Raw genomic sequence first — 23,424 nt, 5'->3', positions numbered from 1 at the left:
TACAGAGCACTGTTGGTTCTTCCCAGACCTCCTTCAGTAGAACAGAAAATAATTATTTCAAAAATCTATTAAACCCTTTTCTCTTTATCTCCCCCTCTGCAGCTAAGGTCAGGTCTATAACCATCTGGTCTGCTTCAAAGACTGTACTGCTTAGAAATTTTTAAATTATTTGACTCAATGACTCAAGTTATGAATTTATGTCTTAGAAAAATTATTATAAATGTAGGAGGAAAAGTTGTTTTGTTTTTTCAAAACTGTTCACCTCAGTATTATTATTTGCTGGAAAGATTGTGAAAGACCAGCAACAGCAGAAAGGTTAAATAAACTTTCCAGAGTCACATGCAGAATAGTATGCAGCCGTTACACTGTTTATGAAGAATTTTTATTAACCTGGGGAAATATCTGGATTAGATGAAAACACACACACACACACACACACAAAACAACAACAAATCCATACTTGATTATATACAAGAAGACTATGTAAATATCAAAGACTGCATAGAAGAAAGATGGGAAGGTACAATATCAAAATGGCAGTAGGCCTTGGCATGGCTCAGTTGGTTGGAGCATTGTCCTGTACACCAAGGTGTTGCAGTCATTGATTTACAGACATAGAGCCATGCCCCCTGCAGGCTGCTGTGCCCCTTGGCACATTTTGATCTGGTCCAACAGACCTTTAGTCACCCAATTTCACCTGAGTTTGTTATTTCTCCTTTTGCTTCAGTAAGAAAATTTTGCCTCACATCTACCCCCACTCAGTAACTGTGCCACTAGACGACAAGCAGTGGCTCAAATTCTCTCAATGGCCAAGTGCTCCCCTCTCACCAGTGCTTTTGAAGAGGCACACACAGGCCTTCACTCAACAGTAGTTACTGACTGTGTCCTATGAGCCAGGCTGCCATCTGTATCCTTGCGGCTCTAACTAGGGCCTGCAGGGACCCATCCATGGAGAGCTGCAGCCTGGAAAGTCTTATGAGATGTCCTGAGGTCTGTCTTTCCCTTTCCAGAGGCAGCTGCCACGTCAAGCAGGAGAAGAGTCTGCCCCAATCAACCAGACCATTCTGACTGCACAGCATTCCTGGTACTGAGTGAGGAGGGAAGGCAGTGAAGGAACCCAAGGGCAGTCACAGGCCACTCCTCCAGGGGAGGAAGGAGGCCTTTACATGGGTCTAGTTGACGAAAGGTTTTCCTCTGGACAAAGGACAGCCCACCTCCCTTGGCCAGGAAATGGAAGAGTCTTCTACTTTCAGGGGTTCATGCTAAATCACCAAGGAGGGCAGGTTCAAGACAGCGAGAGTATGAGACTCCTGCTGGGACCCCTTCTGACTAGCTCTTGTACTATGACATGGGCCCCCAAGAAACTGGCAGTATGGGTGAGCAGAGGCTCTTGGGTGAGTGGAAGGGGTGAGGACCCTCGGGAGAGCAGAGGGCTGGTGGGATGAGGACAAGAGAGGCAACAGGGCCATCCTCCCAGCAGGTGGCAATAGGTGAGCAACAAGAATGGCTGATTCAGGACTAAGTATTCCTCAGGGTTCTCAGACATTGCTTGAGGAAGACCCTTCAGGGAAACCTAAGAGGAAGAACAAATGCCCTGGGCTAAGCAGGAGAGGGGTGCACAGCGTCACTGAATGTAACCATTGAAGGAAATGTGACCTTACTTTGGAGGCCAACCCAGTGAAGCCAACGGCCAGATCACATTCATGAGGCTAACCAGGAAAGGGTGGCTAGGCATGGCGTGCCCTGGGCTCATAAACAAGTCAGTCTTCTATCTGTTCAGGTCATAGTTGGCTTTCCCAAACAGCCACGTTCCCAAAGAACATTATACTCAGGCCACTTAGCACTAAACTCCATCAGCTAAGGAAGGTACCAGCTCAGAACTTCCACTGCTTTTGAAAACACCTGGCTTGACCTTGGATGGGAAAAACATGCACTAAGAAGTCTAGGAGTTGCCTGTCTTGTCAACAATAGCTCCAAGATGAACTCTGGTGGACAACCAGTTCTCTCTCTGACCTTGGCCTGGATGGTACTTGAGGGCTGCTCCATCATTGAGCAGGGTGACCTTGGAGTCCAGCTCTGAGTTCCTCTGACAGGGGTACATTGAGAGAGGTAGCTGGTAAAAAAAAAAAGTGCTATTCTGTGGCCAAGCTTGCTCGAGTTCAAACCAACATGGGTTCTTTGGGAGGCCTGTGAGCTTGCTTCAATCTGCTAGCTATTAGGACCAAGGTTCAAACGCAGGTCAAGGACCAGCCTGGGAAGCCTCCAGCCACTACATGGTTGACTCTTCCCCACACAGTCCACTAGTCTTGCAGAGTGTCCAACTCTCTCTCAAGCTGAAAGTGGCAAACCCCGTCCTAGTTCAAACATTTCAGGTATGCCATTTATGGCACTTAGAAAGAACAGAAAAGTAACTTCTACCTGAGCCTGGTTTTGTAATTGAAAAATCTTATTAGAAGGAAATCTTCACATTCTCTGAGGTGATCTTTAGTTTTTCTTCTTTAGTTTTCCTTGTTTGGTTTGGATTTCCTAAGCATTATTTCTTTTTTTCCATCTCCTCTTTGCTTTCTTTTATAAGACAAAGATGCTGTGGACTTGGCTTTTACTTGGTTCACAACGATTCTATGGCAATGTATTAAGTTTCTTTCTCCTAAGTCCACTGAAGTCTTTTTGGACTTGGAGAGAGCTTTTTAAGAAAGAACTTGCTCATGCAGCAGGATTTTCCTCCCCACCCCAGGCTCTGGTTCTGACCTGGAAAAAATAAGAGTGAGAAAGAGCAAGAGAATCCTGCAGTCCTGACGCTCAACTTCACAAACCACAAAAAAGAACCTTGCTCCAGTAACGTAATCATGGAGATTGCTGGCACCTTGGTCTTTCAAGAAAAATACATCCATCTGCTGGCACAGGGACTCATCAACTCAATCCTGTTCAGCATGGAGTTCCCGATTCATTAGTGTTGGAAAGTCTATAGTGAGGCTGGCCGCTCCCACTGGATGACGCTTCCCCGCGCACCGTCTGTAAACCCCACAGCTGTGTTTTCACTTAAGGCCACTTCTCCTGACTCCATTGCACCTTGTTCCAGAGGCTCGTTCTATTCTCATTACGGTTAAAAATGACAGGACAAGGATTCTTCAATGCTGAGGTTTTATTTGCTCAGAAGAAAAACCGCCTGTCTCCAGAGCTATAGACAACCCATACGAAAGGCTGCTCTTCAGTTAGGAGCCTCAGAGGCCAAGCATGTAAGTTTATTCTGTTTGCTTCTATCAACAAGCTAGTCCCAGGAGAGAAGCCTGGCTTCTCTTGCCCACCTTTCAGGCTGCCTCCTCTTCTGAGGGTCACTTCATCATTCACCAGCAAGGCCAGGGTGGTAGGGCTTTGCTGACCACTGCCCCACATTACTTCTGCTTCTATTACTGGGAACAGCCCAGAAGAGCTCATTCCCCATCCCAGGGTCTCCTTCAGCAGAACAGCCTAGCTTTCCTGATGAGGCCTGGTTACCGAGCTACACTGTTGCCCCTCACATTTCTGGTCGACATGACTACAAAGCATGGTGAGCAAGTCTGCATGTGTCACACATGAAGGCAGAGACTTGCAACTTATCTGCTCATCCTACCCACAGCTGAAGCATTTTTTATGATTTTCATGGCCAACGAGGGTGACTGTGCTGGGACATTGCCAGCTCAGAGCTCTGGGATCATTTCACATCAACCACTTTTCAGGGACTGGAGTTGCCCAAAGCTGCTTCTATGGGGAAGTGCCAGTGCTAACTGTGAGGACGGCACCTGGCCCCTCCACTGAGGGGAGATGTCATCTGGGTCCCTTTGCATTTAGAAGATATCAGTTCTGCCAGCTAGCTATCTGCTTTCTAAAGCTTGAGGCCCTGCCCACACAGTGGAAAATCTCTCCACTGCAGACCTTGCAGAGCCTCCAGCATCAGAGTCTGCTCGCTGCTTCTACTCCACACCAAGCAGGGAGGAGGCAGCCTAGTGAGAGGCCACCAGCCACACAAGGAGCTGCTCTAAGCTTCCCTTGGAGGCAAGTGAGGCTACAGGCAAGTTATGTATGTAGACATGAGCTTGCTCACAGCTCACTTGCCTTCCTTAAGTTTTTTGTTTGTTTGTTTTAATATACTTTTATTTATTTCAGTGATTAAGGCAAAGGGAGAGATAGAAACATCAATGATGAGAGAATCCTCGATCTGCTGCCTCCTGCACACCCCCTACTGAGGATCAAGATTGCAACCCAGGCATGTACTCTGACCGGGAATTGATCTGTGATCTCCTAGTTCATAGGTCGATGTCCAACCACCAAGCAACACCAGCCAGGCCATGGACCTGTTTTAATCATCCTTCAATTTTCACCAAAGTTGTTTTAAGAAATAGCCTTATAAAACCTCCTTCTTCATTTGCCATAAATGTAAAAATCTGTCCACTATGACATTTAATGTCCCCAATATCAAGCCTTACATGAGAAAGTGCTTTGAGAGCTAGGAATGAGGCTTGTTATAAGAAGTAACCTTATGAAAATTTCCCACCCCCACAAAATAGGATCCTTCTGTCTCCTTTCCTGATTGTCTTTCTTTCTACTGCATTCATTTCATGGGTCATTTTCTTTGTTCTAAGTGTTCTCAAACCGTTTTTGGAGATGGATGAGGATGTATATAAATAAAGTAAGGTTCTTCAAAATATAAGCCAAAGTTAAAACTGAGATCTAGGCAAACTTGAATACAATCTGATGAAACAATGAGCATGATGGTAGGCATTTCAGTTTATGGAAGAGAGAAAACAGGATGGTCTTGTACAATCCTCAGAGCCGTAATCAGGCTGGCTCTACTCTTGAAAAAATAGGAGAGAACAAAATGATCTTCCAGGGAATTGGCCTCAGTTTCTAGGGACTTGAGGATTCGGGAGTTATGTAACTCCAAGCTGGGAGCCAGCAGAGCTGGCCTGTCTCTGTTCTCTTCCAGACTTCAGGGTGGTGGTGGGGTTCTGCGGGCCTTAGCCTTCCTACCTGTAACATGGAACTGAGTTCCTCTTTGGCCATTGTTGAGGTCTGTTTTATGGACAAATGTGAGATATTTTCTAGGTTTATTGGAAGAAAGCACTTGTGATATGCCCCTGCTAAGTCTGTGAGAATAGAAGCTCTGAGAATTCAGACGGACCAGTGCTCCCATCTTTGGATGTTTTAATGAGAAATAAGTGACAGTTGAGAATTTTACTACTTAATGCTGTCTTATGTGGCCAAGAGTAACTGACAAAGTTCGTGACATGATTCATGAAAATTCTACTTCCTTCCTCCCAGACAAGGTCAAATGTCTGGACAATATATACCAGGACAATATTCTAAGGGCTTTTCTGGTCCTAGGGCAGCCAGTCTGCCCCTCTTCCCTGCTCCTGCAATCTGACTTCAGCTTATCAACCTGAGGCAGCAGGCTCAGCAGCACCTCCTGGCATAATAGCTGTCCACTGCCATCCAGGCACAAAATGCCTATTGATCTGAATTGCTCAGAACAATCTGGAAGGGACACCTAGGAGGCCCATACCTGGAAGCCCATACCTCAGTTTCCTATTCTCATCCAAAATAATTTCAACAGCCCTTTTCTTTATAGAACATCCTCTAAACCTAATAGATACCATTCTAATTATGGTAAAAACAAACAAAAAAATTATGGTATTGTGAAGTTTAAAGGAAGTACAAAATAAGTTTACAGCTAAGTTGAGATGCATAACTAAAAAAATTTAAAGAGTTTAGTTGAGGGTGTTAGAAAATGCCAGGATCCAGTAAGAAGGAAAATGAATGGCATTTCTATTTGCCTTACTACCAGAAAAATTAGCTTTGGTAAATAGAGAATCATTGGGTAATCAAACATAATTGAAAATCATTTAAGAAACTAGACATAATGTTAAATGTTAAAAAAAAAGTTTTTTAGTAACTTTAGGGGAACATTTTTATTAAGCAGAAACTTGTTTTCCTTTCGACCTTTGTATAGTCTCTTTAGGGGTCTGGGCTGGACTCAGGGCCAGGCAGAGGTTCTTACACTCTGCAGAGATTTGGGGACCCTCTGGTCTAACTTTCTGCCCATTAGACTTCCAAAATTCCCTTCCTATGAGTTCCTACTTTTGCTGCGACCCCCTGCCTGGGACACTGGCCTACTGTATAAGTAAGGAAATGCAAGCAAGTGTACTTATACACAATATCAATGCAGGGAGGCCACACAGATTAGAAATAAAGGTGCAGCCTCTTTGGGCAGTATAATTTTGAATTCTGTCTTCACTTTCTATTAGCTGTCTACTAGTAAGACCAGGCAAGTGACTGTACCTCAGTTTTCTCATCTGGAAAATGGGGATAATAGTACCTACTTCATAGGATTGTTATGAAAATTAAATGAGGAAAAAGATATTAGAATAGTACCTGGCTATGGCAAACATTCTGTAAATGTTTCTGATGTAATAAGCCTGGGTTTATTTCTTATAATGAGTTGAGATCACAATTTAGAAGATGACACACTGGCACACGCTGACTGGGACTCCACAGTTCCAAGTATGATCACCACGAAACCTGAGCTGGAGCAGTGCTTTGGAAGCCACTTCTCCATGTGCAGGAGCACTGTGGCACTCAGCAGGAGGACATGATGCTTCAAAGCACCACCTGTCTGCTTGGACAGCCCCACTGGCATTTACAGTGCTGTCGGCTGTGCTGATACGGGCTCCTATCACAGGGCAGCCCCACTGTATTTTCTGGTGACCAAGTCTCCTGCAGCAGCAGGTAGGGGGGCTGCTGTGCCCTACAGGAGGCTCGCTACTCAAAAGAGAAGCTTTGAAGAGCCTGCAAGGTTGGCAGATGCCTCAACATGGAGGCTGCCCAGTACCGCTGCACCGACACCAACTTGTCAGTAAATCTCTCCTTGGGAAAGGAAGAGGCCACAACGACCTGCTAGAGCAGCGGTTCTCAACCTGTGGGTCGTGACCCCTTTGGGGTCGAACGACCCTTTCACAGGGGTCGCCTAAGACCATCGGAAAACACATATATAATTACATATTGCTTTTGTGATTAATCACTATGCTTTAATTATGTTCAATTTGTAACAATGAAAATACATCCTGCATATCAGATATTTACATTACGATTCATAACAGTAGCAAAATTACAGTTATGAAGTAGCAACGAAAATAATTTTATGGTTGGGGGCCACCACAACATGAGGAACTGTATTAAAGGGTCGCGGCATTAGGATGGTTGAGAACCACTGTGCTAGAGCAAGGCAGGGGGCTGGCTCTGACAGTCTGATATAAAAACATTGCTTCTTTCGTGGTCTGATTCTTTTCATTTATCCTCAAGTTGGAACATGTCTATAGCTGTATATTAAACTATTACAGATTATAAGCTCCCAATTGGTTACTCTTGGTGATCCCCCGCAAGCCTTTGTTAAATACAGTGGGGCCTTGACTTACGAGTTTAATTCCTTCCATGATGGAGCTCATAACTCAAATTACTCATATGTCAAATCTTAAAGTGAACACATGAGACACGTGATGCTGGGCTGATGTTGTGGCGTTCACTGTGACGTTCGCTGCGCCAACTAGCGGTGGGGTATCTGAAGCTGGCTCATAACCCGAATTTTAGCTCGCAACTCAAAGCAAAAAATCGGCTGAGAAACGGCTCGTATCTTGAAAAACTCGTTAGTCGGGACACTCGTAAGTCAAGGCCCCACTGTAAAAGATTTCCAGGTGATGTAGGGCTCTGCAATAAGTAGTAGGAATAACAGGTTCCATACTCAACCAGACACGGTGCCGAGGACTTCATGGGTACAGGTACCCATACTTCTGTTTTAAAGATGAGGAACTGAGGCTCAGAGAGGGGAAGTAACTTGCCTACCCAAGATCAGGCAACACTTGGCAGACCCAGAAATGGAACCCAAATCCATGTAACACTTCCCATAGGGCAACACCTGCAATTTCTTATCCCACAAACTGGGGGCTCCAAAATTTACTTCTCTCATCTAGAATCAGATAGATGAAGGACAGCAAAGGGCGTTCAGTCTCCCTAGGCTCACTGGCAAAGACACTATTGAAGAACAAGGTGGGGACCCTTTCTGTCCAGCGGGGAAGTTGGGCAGACTGACCTGCCCAGTTTGAGGTGGAGAAGCTGGACTGGAGGAAGTGAATGCTGGGTGGGCCTGCCTCCTTTAGTGTCCTGCCAGGTAAGCCCGCTCAAGTGACAGCAAGTGAGAAAGAGAGAGATGGGCTGGCTCATTCTTCTTTTCCAGTTCAATGAACTACTCTCTGGTTGATGTGCCTCTGTCACACAGGTAGTTAGTAATAAAACCAGAACCAGAGCCAAGGGCTTCACAGGGTATGCAAATGGCTAAGAGAAGAAATACCGGTCAGCTAGTAAACATAATGGATGGCAGGAAGAAAAAAAAATTAAAGAAGCAATAACAACAAAAACTACAATTAATATAGGATCTATTATTATCCTATTGAAAAAAAGGGTTGGGGTTTATAGAGCCAATTTCTTTTTCTTTTTTTTAAAATATGGAGCGCTTCACAAATTTGTGCATCATCCTTGCACAGGGGCCATGCTAATCTTATCTGTATCATTCCAATTTTAGTATATGTGCTGCCTAAGAGAGCACCATAGAGCCAATTTCTATTACTGAAGTCATGGGCCCTCTATCTATTGGTGCAATGTGTGTCTAGTCCTATGTCATTTTATCTGTAAAATAAAAGCCTCAGAAGAGATGTTCCTTTGGTTCCATGTTACAATTCAGCAAGCAAGCCCTTGTTGAGCACAGTTCTGATTAAGGACTGTTTCTATCCTAGTTCTGCCGCTTCTAGCGATGTGACTTTTGACAAGTTACTTAACCCAGTCAGTTTCCTCATCTGTAAAAATGGGTGTAAGGTTTAGGATTGAATAAGGTAACACATGAAAGCACTTGGCAAGAGGCAGGTGCTCCATACATTCTAGCTGTTTGTTATTATTAATAATAAGCCAAGGAAGTCTGCTGTGTCTCTTTATAGAAAACCAGGCTCTTAACAGTCACAGACGATTAAGGAAATGACCACTCCAGCCCTTAAATGACCCCAGGTTATTCTTTCCTTTGTTCCACCGTGGAAACAAGTGGGGACTTTTAAAAGGCCCTTCCAACAGGCATCTCCATGGGCACACCCTCATGAGAATAAGCAGCCACTCCCCATGCCAATGTCACCAGGGGGCCGAGAATTCTGAAAGTGGGAAAAAATGGCCCCGGGCTCTCAGTTTAGCACCAATGCCTCCAAAGGACAACCTGGGTTTGTGCGGAGGCCCCAGCAGCACACTGAGCACAGAGAGTGGGACAGTGCCAAAGAGAGGCAAGGGTCAGATGTGTGATTGAATTAGGTGCTGCATGGATACCCCACAAAGCTCAGCACCACTCAAAGGCTGCATGTGTAAAGGATGACAATGGCCCGCACTGCCCACGATGTCACCTTTACCATGACTAGCTACAGAAATCTGAAGAAATCTCCCCCCAAATCACATATGCAAAGACTCCATTACATAGTCGAGAGAGCACTTTGAGTAGCTGGGAACCCAGCACAAATGGCTGACTATATCTTAAGCAATATGCCCAAGGCCCATTGAAAACGGACAAAAATGGGTATTCAGGATCCTTCGTGATTTATTAAAAGTGGCATTGTCTGTGCCTTTGCATGGCACCAGCAGGGGTGGGATTGAGGGCACTCCTCCTGATGGTGGGGTCACCCCATGAGTCTCCTGTTCCCTTGGACTTTTCAACTCCCGTGGCCCACATTCACTCACTCACTCTTTCTCCTTTGAAGTTAATGAATACCGCCTCATCTATCACTGACATGTTGGGTTTCAAAAGGACTGGGAGTAAATTCACTCCTTTTATTTTTTTTTTTTTTAACCAGTGAGAGGGCTCAGCTGGGAAGAGGGAAGGAGGGAAGGTGGAGGGCAGCAGCAGGACCGAGCTAATGGTGCTGCTTTCCTCAGCTCCATGCAGCCCCAAGTGCTCCTCTGGCGTCCTCGCTCGCAGTGGGGGGACAGAGATGTGCCACGTGCTGTTCCCCAATCCCTGTGTGTGCTCACCATAGCCTCTTGCACTGGTCTTTATATTGTTTCTAGTCCTACTCACTGTACTTTGGAAGGTACGCATGTTCCTAGTGCTTCCAGAAATGCTCACTTAACTGGAACAGAGGAGAAACCTATGGCAGAGGCAGAGGCACACCAGACTTCCATGGCCACCTGCCTCGTGGGTTCTTTAAGCAAATGACCCCAATGTACCTCAAGCCCACAGGGTTCCCATCTCGAGCCTGCTCTTCCTCCCAGGGTGTGGGGAGCCTCTCCTGGGTAACACCATAACCAGTCAGCTGCCCAGTCAGAGAAACCCAGGAGTATCCAAATGCCCCATCTCCACTTCCTGGATTCTGATTCCACCTCCTCAGTACCTCTCATCTGGGCTTTCCTGTCAGCTGTATGATCTCAAGGCAGGGCTGTCCTGGATTACTGCTACCCAACTTGCTTCCTTGATGTTCACCTTGACCCCTTTCAATCCTTTCCCTCTAGAGCTTCCAGAGAGAACTTTCGAAAATGCAAGTCCATCCATCACTCCCATATGTAAAATCCATCAATGGTAGCAAGTTGAATTAAAAAGACTTATATTTCAGTGCAAAGCAAACAAGATCCTTAGGTTGGCCCTGGTTACTTACACTTCTAATGACATTTCCCGGCCACCCCATAAGCCCTTCCTATGACACAGCCAAGCCAATAGCCTGCACATTCCAGACATACCAAACCTCTGCATTGTCCTGCCTGGAACATCCTTGGAAAAGCCATTCCCAACCTGCTCTCAACTGCTCTCTTTTACTAAGATAGGAATCTCCTCTGGCTCCTCGGATCCAGCAAGGATCACAATCAGGACCAGGCGTTTCTGGGAGATGCGGTGGCTAATCTGTTGTGCAATGACCGACACAAGCCGACAATGTTGTTTTCTGAGTGTTTTTGCTGCAGAGCCTTTTCCCATGGATGAAAGATGGCAGGCCTCTCCTTTGCTTGGCTGAGGTTGGTTCTTTCACAGATTTCTATCAAACGTTAGCTGCACGTCCTTCCCAGGCAAGCAATCCTTGGCCTCGCATCCACATCAGGCTCTCTTCCCACCTCATCATACTCCAGCTGTTCTGAGGAAAACCTGATTTCAATGGCAGTCATAACTAGCAAGCTGCCTTGTTGACTATAATTTTTAAAAGCCTCTCGGTTATAAGATTAAAGTTTGACTGAGTGAGTCACCGACATGGGTGTTTGCTTGTAATCGGCAAAGCCCTGTGCTTGGCACCACTCACTGTCCTGATTTTGTGCAGCAGTCAGAGGAATTATCTAGAAAGTTTAGAGGGTTTTCTCTTATCATCAGCACCTTCTTTGGGAAGATATAATCTTCACTTTTATGCCAGGTCTTAAGCCAGGAAAGCCTCATATGTGTTTAAAAGCCACTCCTGGGGCAGCTTCTGACGCTGATACCTGCTCTTCAGATGGTTCCTGGGGGGCACCATGCCTGGAAAGGCTCCCAGGACAAACTCCATCCCAAACCTCAGGTAGGTCTGTCTGTTACTGGAATTGTTTTCCAAAAGAAAGTTCTGGGCCCAAGAAAATAGTGTTTGAAAAGGAAGGGGAACCTAAATATAAATCCTAAAACTATAAAACTTCTGGAAGAAAACAGAGTAGAAAATCTTTGTGACCTTGGGTTAGTCTAAGCTTTCTTAAGCAAAAGCACAATAAAAAAATTTTTTTATAAACTAAACTTCATCGAATTTTAAAATTTTACTCTTCAAAAGAGGATAAAAAGCCAGAGAGAGAGAGAGAATGAAGAACCAAGACAAAGACAGAAAAAAAATATTTGCAAATCACGTATCTGAGAGGATTTGTAACCAAAATATAAGAAGAACTTTCAAAACTTACTAATGAGAAATGAAACAATCCAATTAAAAAATGGGCAAAGATCTGACAGACACTTCATCAAAAAAGATATGCAGACCGCAAATATGCACATGAAAAGATCAACGTTTTTAGCCATTAGGGAAATGCAAATGAAAACCACAATGAAATAACACTACACCTGTTAGCATGGCTCAAAAACAAAATAAACAAACAAACAAGAAACTGACAATACCAAGTGTTGGTGAGTATATAAAGAAACCAGAACTCTCACATTGCTGGTGAGTGGTAGAGCCACTTTGGAAAACAGTTTGGCAGTCTTTCATAAAGTTAAAGATACACTTAGCATATGACCCAGCAATTTCCCCTCTAGTTATTTACCCGAGTGAAACGAAAACTTAATGGTTACACAAAAGCTTGTAGGCAAATGTTTATAGCATCATTATTTATAATCACCGAAAACTGGAAACAACCCAAGTATCCTTCAGCTGATAAATGGATAAACAAATTGGTACATCTGTACCATGGAATATTACTGTGCAGTAAAAGGGAACAAACACATACACACAACCACAAGGATGAACCTCTGAGGCGTGATGCTAAGTGAAAGAAGTTAGATTCCAAAGGCTGCCAACTGAACGAGTCCACTTGTGCATCATTTTGCAAAAGGCACCGCACAGGCATAGAAACCAGACTAGCAGTCACCAGGGGCTGAAGCTAGAGGAGAGGGGCTGACTACTAAGGAGCATGCAAGAATTTTCTGGTACAACACAACTGTCTTATATTTTTATTGTGGCATGTGTAACCTGCAGACCAGTACACTAAAAAGAGTGAATTTTACTGTGTATAAACTATACTTTACTAGGAAAAAAAATGTAATTCTGGCTAAAAATGCGGCCAGTGGGGCTAATATTTAAGATGTAGGAGATGATGGTGTATAAAATCTGCCTTTTCATAGGGGACTGAAGAGTTGATTGAAGCCACAAACAAATGCAAGTCAAAACACTAATAAAACACTATTTCCAACCTATCATACTAACAAAGAATAAAAACCCCCACAAACTCTCAATTCGGTGAGAGGCAGGGACAATGTACTATTGTTCCCTGCTGGGGAAAGCCTAAAACAATCTAGCCTTTCTGTAAAATTATCTAACAGTTTGTACCAAAAGCTCTTTAGGATACATAGAAAAATGTTATTGCTAGGTGATGGGTGACTGATCAATGGCTCTTCTGGCTTACTTATTAATTTCTAAGTTCTTATAAAGTAAACATGTATTAATTTTACGATGAAATAATGGAAGTTAATAAAAAAGAGAAACATATCACAGAAAAAAATCAATTCCCTTCAATCCAATAATTCTTAGAATGTACTCTTAAGGAGATAATCCAATTTTATGCATAAGAATATTAATTGCCATGTTATTTATAATATAAAAACTAAAATCGACCTATGACAACAATATTAGGGAAGAGTTATATAAAGCATGGCATATTTATACAAATGGAGTATTTTGCAGTTCCTCTTTGAGGAACTGGAAGCATGATGTGCAGAACTCCCTCTCCTTCCCTCCCTTGCTCACAAATCTTGCGTGGTGTCCCCTGTGAATGAACCCAATGCCAACTCCTGATGCTCTACGGCACAGCCCAATGTGAGCTCTGGCTGCCACGCACTCCCTGCACACGCCCAACAACCTGGCTCGCTCCCTATGGAGCAGGGGAGGACCCTTCCTTGCCCTTGCACCTGCATGTCAAATCTTCCCCCTCCGTCTAGAGACCATCTGAAATATCACAAACAAGGATAATTTTTTCTTCTGATGGCCACCACCCCTGTACTATAGCTCTTGCTGGGTTCTTCTCTGATAGAGGTGGCTCTTCTGTGAGGACAGAAATGGGGCCTTTCTCACCATCTGAACATTCAGCTAACTTCTGCAGGGTGCTATCTGTCAGGCACTGTCCTAAGTATTGTTAAGGGTACAACTCAGGACCTAACAACAAACCTATGACATAGGTGAGGTGAAATCTCAGTGTTACCAAATGTTATCTCAGAACATGGTATCTCATTTCACTCATTATTATCTTAGGAAACTGAGGCATGGAATAGTTCAAGTTGCACAGCAAGGTGAAAAGGATCTGAACCCCGGTGGTCTGAGGCAGGGGCTGTGCTCCTGAGCTCTCCGCTCTGTAACTAGTCACTGACTTGAAGCTGGTGGCCACAGGAGAGTTGGTGCTGGGCCTGGGGCAGTCTGGAGCAGAAGCATGTGCCAAGGAGGAGTTCAGAGCTAGGCTTCTGGGCACACAGGACAGATCTCCACAGGGACCAAGAAGTCCTCAGCAACAAGGAGTCAGGAATCCAGGCCAGAAAGCTGGACAGCCAGGCAGGTGGAGGAAAGGGCGAAAGCTCAGGCAGCGCTCTGCTCCCCCTCCACTTGAACTCATAAGTGTGTTCTGTAGGCCAACCAGGAAGGCAGGCAAACCTGTGGGCTTGGCCGGCCGGAAGCTTGCAGGAAGGGCTAAGTCTCAGTATTTGGCTGGGGTAGAGGGCAGGAGAATGAAGGGGAGAACTCCTTATTATTTACAGAAGGAAACTGATTGTAGCAAATCAGTTTCAACCTGTTTGGTGGCCAAGCCCAAGTTTTCAGAGCTCAGGAACAGCTCCCTGGTCAAGTGCTCTTCAAACCCAGTAGACCGCGAATCATTAGCAAATGTTCTTATTTAGGAGACTGACAATTTAATGCTGACAAGCTGGTAAGAGACCTGCTGGGATTCCCTCCTGGGTGTTGCCCTTTGGGTCTGCACTCATTCCTTCCACAAGGCAGATTTCCGTGACCCTGGGAGGTCACAATTCAAGGGGTGCTTAAATAATTTCTAATTTATTTTCAGAATTTCTTGCATTTTTATACAGCAAATTGCTAATTTCTATTTTGTAGAAATTTTTAAATCAAAATGACCTTATTCCTAATCAAAATTTGAAGGTGGCTCCTTCCTACCATAGCTAGCATCATGTAAACCACAAAAGCAGCCCCTTCCACACAGCCCAAGCTCAGCATGTCCAGGACTCGATGTGTCTGTTTCCTCCATGAGGCAGTAAGCCACGCTGAGAATGGGACCGGGATCCAATTTTCTCTTTTGTCCCCAACACCTAGCATACTACTTTGTGCTAGTAGGAAGTCAAAAAACATGTGGGGTCCTAAAAAGGTAGTCAAAAGGGATATTTGGAAGTTACAAAATAATTTTAAGGTACTTCCAATCTCCTTAAAAAATGCCTGTCATATGTCATTTAAAATGGGAATGGTATAAGTGTTACAAAACAAAACAAACTTGTTGCAACACTACCATTCGTTAAAAATATGGACATTTCTCTTTGTTATTCTCACTGAGGATATTTTTCCATTGATTTTTAGCAAGAGTAGAAGGGAGGGGTAGAGACAGAGAAAGAGAAACATCGATGTGACAGAAATACATCTATTGGTTGGCTCCCGCATGCTGCCCAACCGGGGCTAGGGATTGAGCCTGCAACTGAGGTATGTGCCCTTGACCGGGATTGAACCTGAGACCCTTCAGTCCACATGCCGATACTCTATCCACCGAGCCAAACTGGCAAGGGCTAAAAATGTAGAAATTTCTTGAGAAATAACAGGACCACATCTCCAAGCTCTAGACTGGAGATGGGCAGTGTGTCCTCAAGCACCCCCTGACCTCAGGTGACCTGGAGTGCTGGGAACAGCTTTTAGCATGCCTCTGGGGTGCCAGTGCATAAATTTATGGGTGAGAAAGAAGTGACAGAGAAGTATCTGCCTTTTACACAGCTGATGATCCAGAATGCAGGCGGGAGGAAGCAGGAAGGGAATAAAGAGCAAAACTACAAAATGAAGCGAATGCAAATCTACCAACGACTCCACCCAGCACCTGGGAAGAAGAGTGGGAGGCAGCCTCTGTGGAGGAAGGAGGTCTGTGGAACCGGGGGCAGCAAGTGGAGGCCAGGGCCACGTGAGGCAGGGAAGGACGAGGGAGGAAGTTATAGATGTGGCTGGGAAACAGGGAGTACCAAACACAGGGCACATCACAGAGGTGTTTGGATCTGATGGAATGAGTCAGTAGTTTTCAAAGGCTGGCTGGAGATCAACAAAAAGAGAAAAAGGTTTTCTGAAAAGCTCCATCAGTGTAAAAGACAACCCCATATTATGAAATTCTATATTTCCTTCATTTTGGTGCTAAAATGTTTTCATTTGTAAAATCGCGGAGATAAGAGATGGTAAGTGACTTTTTAGGAAAATGTCCTTGTTCAGCAAAATTAAAACCTAGCCATTGTATCTTGTCCCAGAATATTTATGGAAATCTTACTGGTCCATGAAAATTGTTGCGGGAGACTGTAGGTTCTTGAGTGAAGGTGAAAGCACATTTGGGGAATCTCTGGCAGCAGGGTTTAGGACAGAGCAGGAGCAGAGCCCCAGTTCACTGAACCATAAAAGTCGAACTCAACTGGGCCTGCCCCAAGAAGCAGTCGTGGTGGAAATCTAAGGATCAGCTGCAAGGATGCCTTTCCCAGTGCAGGTTTTACTAACGTCAAAGGATTCCACATCTCTTACGTAGCTGTGTTTGGCTCACATTTGAGTGACGTGGGTGTGACATGGGGTAGGGAGGGGACATGCAGGGTGTCCCGTGAATAGAAAGGGAGAATCCAAGCGCTTCCCAATCCTAAGTACAATTACCCGAAAGACAGGCCTGGAGGAGCCAAATCTACATCTTGAAGAGGGAATGGGGCACTTGCCGCTGCCCTGCTCGACCCCCAGAAGTGTCTTATACATCATCTTGTCAGTGTGAGAGCCCTCTGGAAATGCAGCAGTGAGTCATCCGGCACACTCTCAACTCCAACTGTGATGTGAGTTATCTTCTCAGACAGCCCCGCAACAACTAACACAGAACCTATCTTGTGGAAATCATTCCCATTAGAAGCAACACCAGGCTCTGATCAAATTCTAAGAGGAACTATTAGACCAGGGATCCCACTGGGGTAGACAAATAATTTTCATGTTGTCATGGGGGTGGGGATAGCAGCTCAGATGAGCTCACCCCAGAGGGAATCTTTTTGAGAGGGATGTGGGGGAATTTGGTGCCTCCCCCACCTTTCTGTGCTGGCAAGCCAGGTCTCTGACAAGCCCGAGCTTCTCCATTCCCAGGGAGGCACCTGGGGTCTCAGTGCCTTCTTCCAGAGAGCGTCCTCTGCCAGGCTCGCTGAGGGGCACAGCTTGGTCTGAGGATATCGAGGTGAACAGAGACTGCTCAGGACCCCTCAGAAGCACTGCCAGCCCCCTGGGGTGCTGAAGCTTCCTGGCTCCTCGCACCTGTCCAGGCAGCTCCACCTTGAGAAAGTCCTCATTACACCTTGTTCTAAACCCTGTATGCCCTGGCAAGCAATCAAACACCCAACCCTTTTATTCAAACGGGGAGGAAGCCTCTCTGATTCATAATGTGCATTTAATTCTCTTACATAAACACACCTCTCTCCTCTAGCCATTGTACCTCTCTCAGGTCACCTCCATCACACTTCTTTAAAAAGACCAATATATACAGAGATGCGTACAGACCTTGAAATGCCTGGTTAAAAATGAGCACTGTGTGGGAGCTGGAGATTACAAAGATGAAAAGACGCTGTCCTTATCCTGAAGGAACTCAGTCTAGAGGAGACAGGGAAGTAAATGGAAAATAACAAGGAAATGTGACAATGTGATCAAAAAGGGTGACAGTTGTAGCCCGCTGCTGTGGCTCAATGGTTGAGTACTGATCCATGAACCAGGAGGTTCACTACCCAGTGGGAGGGGGGGGGAGGATGCAGGAGGCAGCCGATCGATGATTCTCTCTCATTATTGATGTTTCTATCTCTCACTCCCTTTCCCTTTCCTCTCTTTAAAATCAGTAGAAAAAAAATTTTTAAAGAGGGGTAACAGGTATAAATAAAGAGCTAGGGAGCCCCAAGTGGGAAGGAATGGATGGGGGGCGGCAATGCAAACCTCTCTGCAGCAGGATGTGGAGTACACAGAGTTCTTCTCAAATTCACTGTGAAATTTTAGGACAGAAAGTCTGCCTTCCACTGCCTAAGGCTCGTTCATAGAACTACGAGCAGAATTTGTAACACAATAGGAACTCAAGAAATATCTGTCCAGTGAGGGTTGGAGATCGTGTCTGAGTCTGTATTTGTAATAACTTCCAGAATAATACTACCCGTAGCCCTTCTAATTTTTTAAAATTATGAGTAAATGACTCTGTGATGTGCCTAAAGGAAGAGTGAGTACATGAAAAGTTTAGGTTTATAATAACAAGCTGCTCAGCAGAGTTACTCTGAAATTTAATGATATATGTCAGTTTTTATGCATATGTTAACAAGCCACAAATAGTGATCAGCTCACACAGTAGCTGTAATTAGTGGTACTTACATACAAGTAGGTCAAGTTTTTAAGTCTGTCTTGTTCATGCCGTGGGATGCATACATATGGCTTGTTTTCCCTGACTCCACATGAAATTAAAGTATGACAACTGAATCAACCTCTCTCTTCCCCTCATAGGAGAGATCTATGCCTCTGACTGGGAATCCTCCGTGGAGCTGGAGGCTGCATTGTGTCCCCTCTCTAGCCGCTCCGCTCTCCTCCAGAGGCCATGCTCAAACACCTGGGGACTGAGGAGCTCAAAAGAGCACAGTCTTGGCTATAGAGTTATTTATAAATAAAATGGATAAATCTAAACAAAAATTTTGCTAATATGATTATTATGAAACTGGTAACTGGGAAAAATATGACAGGGTGATAAATATTCGTTAAGCCTCACTGATTCTAAATCTATCTCTACAGCTGAAGTAATGCACAATCAACATTTAAACAGAAGTCCTGAATTTCTAGAAGTCTTCTTATACTGTTTATCACCATCTTAAAAAGAGTGGCACCATTTTTACAGTGGCATAGGTTACATGAGCAATTTTATCCTCCTGAGTCTTAAGTCAATTAGATTTCCTTATGATTATTCATGTGCAGCCAACCCAAACAATGCCTGAGAGCTGTTACAGACAGGAAGTTAGGGTAACAAAATAGGCTAGTGAAATTACAAATGTTCTCCGAGGATCTAAAAATACAAGAGTTCTCAGCACCATTCCAAATACAGTGGGTTTCTGTACTAATTCTAATGAGAGTGGGAAGACCTGTAGTTTGGGGCGGGAGATCTCTCTCCAGTCTCAATGTTAGCAAGAGCTAGCGAGATGCTTTCAATCACTTCTCCCAGACATTTAAAATATTAGGACCCTTAGGAGTTTTATGCATGTTTTATTTATAATGGCTAATGGAAATATGAACACATAGGACAAAGATGAAGGAATAATGTAAGACCACAGTCACTGGGACATTTCAGACCTAGACATATGGAGAAAGAAAGAGAGAGAGAGAGAGAGAGAGAGAAATGAACAGACACAAACACCCCCATGTAGGCAAAGAACGCTTGCCAGCATTTCTCCCCTCCTGCCCTTATTCACAGGTTACTGAAAGGGGCATAGACTGGTATGACATTTCTAGAAGGGTATGTGACAATATTTCAAGATTTTTAAATAGTCTGTATCTCTGACCCTATCATCACTGTTCTAGGAATGTCCAAAGGACATAACCAGAGATTAGGGTAAAGTCTCATAAGTCTAGCTGGTTAAGGCTCACCGATTTTCCTTCCTCCCTTAGATCTGTAAATTTCTCTCCCCTACAGTCTCTATGTCAGGCCCTCGTTGCTTCTCTCTTGGAATATAAGAATTCTTTATTTTGTTCTCCTTCAGTCTACTCTTCATACTATAGCCAGTGAACTTTCTAAAACACAATTCTGATCACGTCACCTCCATATTTAAAATAATTCCATGGCTCCCCTAGATGATTCCCTCAGATTTCAAGGCCCAGCCTCTGCCTTCTTCCCTAGCTGTTCCCTCTCTTCACTATATACCTCATGATCTGGAGCAATTGGCCACTGCCCGAATGTGCCACCTGTTGCTCCTCCCATGCCTGTACCAGTAGCTTATTCAAATGCACTCCCCAGCCCCCCCAGTGCCTTCAGAGCCTGGTGAGTCTCTCAAGTCTTTTTAAAGCCCTCATGGGCACACTGCCCTGCTGGGAAACCTTCCGATGTCTGAAACCGGGCCGGTCCCCTCTGGTACGGTCTCACTGCACTCTGTGAGAGCTCTGTTGCGGCACTTTTCATTTTCTGGGTGGTCTGCTGGCTCCTCTGCTATACCAAGTCTTATTCCTCCATCCTTCATTTCCAGCACCCAAAGAATGCCTTCTGAAGACATGTTGCATGAAGGACTCCGTGACTAAGAGAACAGAGATTGATTCTACAAACATATCCAAGCACCTGATTAACAGCTTATTTTTGTGCAAAAATGATGACATAAATAATAAGACCAAAGGAGAGCCAAATAGAATGATTAGGTCCATCCTTCTATCTTGTACCAAATACCATACTGTATAAAATTAAACACCAGAGAGCTAAAATGCTCATTGCTTGAAAATAACTGTATTGGAGAGAAGGAATAGAAATATTAACTATAATTTGTAAATGCATGACTCAACAAAACTTACTGCTACATATAGCAACAGGGGTGGGGGGAGAATGCCATACCATGGCATCAGAACCATGTTTTGCGATGAGTAATCCCTGCCCTCAGTGTACCCAACAAGATGGCAGAGCCAGCATCTCTGCAAGTGGGCCCAGGGACATGGGCTGGTGGGAGGAGACTGACTGTGAAGAGGCTGCAGAGCTTACAGAGTTGGGAAATTAAAACCACTGCTCTTTTTTGCTTCAGGCTAATTAAAGTTACTCGACTGTAAATAGGGTAAGGGAACTGGTGCTAAACTGATTTATTCCTCTACTTCCGGCCACCAATTGGACCTGCTAAGCATGGTAGTAATCAAATGAATACTTTACTTAATTGCATGAAACCATCCTGAGAGCTAACTTAGCACAACTGTTCCCATTACCCAGTCCAATTCTCAGTGCAGCAATGATGAGCTTCTAAGAGCTGACTGGGTCTGCAACCCATGGACCACAGGCCAACACCAGCCTTCCACCTGCTTCTGTATGGCCCTTGAGCTAAGAATGTTTTTTACATTTTTTAATAAATGAAAGATAATTAAAGGAAGAATACTATTTTGTGATATGAAAATTATATGAACTTTGAATTTCAGTGTCCTTAAACTTTATTGGAACAGCCCCACTCACTTGTTTGTCTATCTCTGGCTGCTTTCACATTACGACAGCAGAGCTGAGTACTGGAGACAGACCTTACGGCCCACAAAGCCTAAAATATTTACGAGCTGCCCTTTAGAGGACGCCTGCAGACCCCTGACTTAAAAGCTGGCTAGGCAAGGCCATCCATAATAGCATTCCACAGCAGCCTGGATCCCAAGATACTTAAAAATTATTTCCATTAATGAGTTTATCTTGCTCACAGAAACGGCCACTACTTTGAGCTTCAAAATTGTGCCAGGCAGGATTCATGTAAGATAGCTGAGAATTTAATAAAGGCCCCTTTAGTTTAGAGAAATTTGACTAAGAAGATGAAAATAAATTTTCTTCACTACAACTTTCTCTAATTCAGAAAGTCAACGGCTTATCAGGAGCCAGTCATATCCACCCTCTCACATGCTGAGGATCCTGAAGTGGCCCAGTTTCCTTCAGGCAGTGGGGCTCCTTTCTTCAGAAGCCTCCCACAGAGGGCCTCCCTCTGAGTGCTGTCACCACACTGAGGGTGTCAGCCTGGAAAGAAAGCCCCGGAAAGCTGTAGGTGTAGGTAGCTTCCTGATTTTTGTTTGGGGGGTTCTTTTTAGCACCCTGCTACCCACCCTTGTTATCCTTTCTGAAGGCAATGGCTAAGACACAGAACAACACATCAGAGTCAACTAATGGCATCTTCCTCCCTGGAAGGGAGGCTCTTGGGAGGATGGGGGTCAGGGAGCTCTGTGCACTTCCAAGGCCTGTAGGGCAGGCCTGAGTCATCCAGGAAGAACGTGAACAGGGCGTAAGGGCTTCCCATAGCCCCCCACCCCACAAAGCTCAGATTTGCATATGATTATAATCCATTATGATTACTTTGATTACAAACACATAGAAGTCCCTTTAATGAGAGTCTTTTTAAGAAACAGAGGGACATATGTATAATAAAGAAAATAAAACAAGCATGTGTTAAACTCTAGAATTAACATGGCAGCAGAAAACATGAAGGTGGGAAGAAACCACCTGGAAGGTATGTTACTCAACTCATTCAACCACAAGCACAAAGAATGCACTCAGCACCTACACTTGCTTTTGGGCAATGGCATAAAGGAGTGTCATTTCACTGAGCTAGAATCTCTTTAGAACTCGATTTAAGCTGCAGGTAAGAGACATTTGGAGCAGGTAATCCGACCTCAAAGGCAGTGCTTCCCATCTGTTTCATATCACAGTACATACAGAACTTGCTAGTACCTGACAGCACGCTAGGATAAGCAGACAGGATTGCTAGCAGGTGGTCCCCAGGGACTGAGGCCAGCCCAGGTAGCCCTGAGGGCTGAGGGTGCACCATTTCAGACGTAAGTGTGGCAGCTCTGGTCTAAGGTGTGGACTGCAATCACCAGTGGTAAAGTTGCTCTGTACTTTTGAAGTTATTATGACCTCCAAACCATTGAGTCCTTCCCTGACAAACAGGTACCATGCTAGTGTCTTCCACCTCACCCATTCTGAAAGTCATCGCGGTAAACTGACTTCTCGGAAAGGTGACTTCTGGGTTAGCAGATCTATTCTGTATTCAAGGGCATGCTGTATGACAAGGATGGTGTCCCCTCTTACAAAGGCCTCTCAAAGCACCTTCCTAATTGAGGCGAGTGTAAAAAGGCATATATATCCTTTAGGACTGCCACCAAAAACGTGGACATCGTGAACTGAGGCAAACACAGCATCAGAGAGCAGCTCAAACAGCAGGCTATGACAAAGGTCCGAAGAAAAATGGATTTTAGTGAAGGCAAATGCAGGCAGTCGGCACATGAGAACAAATGCAGTGACTGCCAAATGGGCCACTGAGCTGATTTATAGAGGATCTCACGGTGTCTCTGTCGCAGGAGACTGATGTGCTCCTCCTAAAGTCCTGGTCCACACACTCATCTAGAGAACCAAGGAATCAACTCCAAGGATACAAATCCCTTATTTTCAAACCTTCATTAACTGGAACCTAAGTAGGACTTTTGAGGGCTTGTTTTTCTCACTTGAAAGGAAAATTTTTCTCTTAAGTCAGCATGGTGTAAAAGGAGGAAAGGTGAACAAAGTGCTGGCTATCTGGATTTCTTGCATATAAGCAACTTATTTAACCTTTGGGGGCTTTGGCTTTCTAATTTATAAAATGAGAGGGCCAATGAGATAGAGATAACTGAGTTACCAGACATGGCAACTCAACCACATTTGAATGACAGCTGCCTAAGTCCCAGTGAACCACTGGCATGGCTGTGCTAC

General features: G+C 44.6%; 1 protein-coding gene across 2 annotated transcripts in view; it reads right to left on the bottom strand.

The window, feature by feature from the left end:
- Positions 1-23,424, bottom strand: part of DIS3L2 (DIS3 like 3'-5' exoribonuclease 2) — a 304,502-nt gene that overhangs the window by 39,024 nt on the left and 242,054 nt on the right. The gene's annotated exons all lie outside the window — the stretch shown is intronic.

The sequence above is a fragment of the Myotis davidii genome, unplaced genomic scaffold, assembly GCF_000327345.1.
Source record: "Myotis davidii unplaced genomic scaffold, ASM32734v1 scaffold370, whole genome shotgun sequence".
Lineage (NCBI taxonomy): Eukaryota > Metazoa > Chordata > Mammalia > Chiroptera > Vespertilionidae > Myotis > Myotis davidii.
This window is presented reverse-complemented; position numbering and strand designations above follow the sequence as displayed.